General features: G+C 48.6%; 1 non-coding gene across 1 annotated transcript; it reads left to right on the forward strand.

Annotated features, from left to right (window-relative positions):
- Positions 1-1,731: 1,731 nt before the first annotated feature.
- On the forward strand, positions 1,732-1,889 carry LOC125773050 (5.8S ribosomal RNA). The gene has a single exon (XR_007419865.1). It is a non-coding gene; the product is annotated as a 5.8S ribosomal RNA (ribosomal RNA).
- Positions 1,890-2,300: the final 411 nt, after the last annotated feature.

Raw genomic sequence — 2,300 nt, forward strand, 5'->3', positions numbered from 1 at the left:
TAGCCGTAAGGCACTTTGAACGCCCCTTCGACGACGAGTTACAAGAGTGTGGTATGTGTCATAATCTGGTGAAGCTTTCTGCATGTGATGTGCCTTGTGTGGATCCGTGGCCATTGCATTGTGTCTGGTGTGTAGGTACCCAGACACTTAAGCAAACTCGATCGTTGTACACTGTGATGGGCGAGCATCACTGTGTCTCCGTGCCGTGTAAGAGCTCCCCTGGCCATCAGGCACTTGAAAGGTCCTTCGACGACGAGTTACAATAGTGGTGTGTTAGATACGTCAGGTGATGGTATCTACTGTTGTGCAATACGTATCCGGCCACGGCACGGAACGAACGGGAACTGTGGTGCAGACATACAAAGAGTTAAGCCTATTAGTCATTAACTCTAAGGACGGGGCCATGGGGCGGTACGCAAAGGATACGGATGAGCGAGTATGCAGGCCCAATACTCAATAGCTCGATCCGATCCAAGCACATGAGTTGACTGCGGCGCCAGGTTAACCAATGTGCTAGATTCTATTTGGCCAGTAGAATCTTGTGTCTTATGCGATTTGATACCAAGACACCAGAACGAAAGTTAGTTGAAGAGTTATTAAACTCTTATGAAGTATGGTTGTGCAATCACAACTTATGACTTTAACCTATAAAGTGGATATGGACTTGCAATTATAACATGGAATCTCTACACACCCCATGAGCTCGATCCAATCCACGCACACGAGTTGCCTGAGTAGCGACAGGTATACCGATGTGCAATACGTATCCGGCCACGGCACGGAACGAACGGGAACTGTGGTGCAGACATACAAAGAGTTAAGCCTACTAGTCATTAACTCTAAGGACGGGGCCATGGGGCGGTACGCAAAGGATACGGATGAGCGAGTATGCAGGCCCAATACTCAATAGCTCGATCCGATCCAAGCACATGAGTTGACTGCGGCGCCAGGTTAACCAATGTGCTAGATTCTATTTGGCCAGTAGAATCTTGTGTCTTACGCGATTTGATACCAAGACACCAGAACGAAAGTTAGTTGAAGAGTGATTAAACTCTTATGAAGAATGGTTGTGCAATCACAACTTATGACTTTAACCTATAAAGTGGATATGGACTATCAATTATAACATGGGGCACACACCATGTTCTCGATCCAATCCACGCACACGAGTTGCCTGAGTAGCGACAGGTATACCGATGTGCAATACGTATCCGGCCATAGGCACGGAACGAACAGGAACTGTGGTGCAGACATACAAGGGCCATGGGGCGGTACGCAAAGGATACGGATGAGCGAGTATGCAGGCCCAATACTCAATAGCTCGATCCGATCCAAGCACATGAGTTGACTGCGGCGTCAGGTTAACCGATGTGCAATACGTATCCGGCCATAGGCACGGAACGAACAGGAACTGTGGTGCAGACATACAAGGGCCATGGGGCGGTACGCAAAGGATACGGATGAGCGAGTATGCAGGCCCAATACTCAATAGCTCGATCCGATCCAAGCACATGAGTTGACTGCGGCGCCAGGTTAACCGATGTGCTAAGAGAGTTGTTCCTGGGCCTTCAAAGTGACTTCAAAACTATCTTAGCGAATGGTGGCCATGGGCGTAGACATGAGCCACAAGTCACAAGGCCTGGGACTATTGGGTAATAAAGACAACTTAGTCAGAAAGTTAGTCTTTGGACGTACCACCGGGATTGTGTTACATTGGGAACCTTACTATAAAACCCTAGGCAGGGGATCACTCGGCTCATGGATCGATGAAGACCGCAGCTAAATGCGCGTCACAATGTGAACTGCAGGACACATGAACACCGATAAGTTGAACGCATATTGCGCGTCGGACGATTAAACCCGGCCGATGCACACATTCTTGAGTGCCTATCAATTCCTTGATATACAACAAACCAAACTTCAGGGTGGAGCGTGCCACAATAGAACACTATGGCGAGCAGCCCGTCTAGTGTCGTGGGGGAAACACGCTTCCACACTGTGCATAATGGCGTGCTCGGGACCTTTGTTGGGACCGCAGGGCGCTGAAAGTAAAGGGGTGAACCGCATAAATCGCACGCACGTAAACGCGCACACACACAAATAGAGTGAGACGTATCGTAGGATACCGCTAAGAGTACGTTGTGAAACATGGGGAAATTCAATCGAAAACCTCTTTGATGTCCAAGAATTCGTTGACCGTATCCGTCGTAATACTGGATCAACGTGCTTGGGGGAAAACGTCAAAGGGTTTTATAATAGTGGTGCATGATTAACCCATCGATGCCCGAGGGGAACATGTT

Source organism: Anopheles funestus (assembly GCF_943734845.2).
Source record: "Anopheles funestus chromosome X unlocalized genomic scaffold, idAnoFuneDA-416_04 X_unloc_188, whole genome shotgun sequence".
NCBI lineage: Eukaryota > Metazoa > Arthropoda > Insecta > Diptera > Culicidae > Anopheles > Anopheles funestus.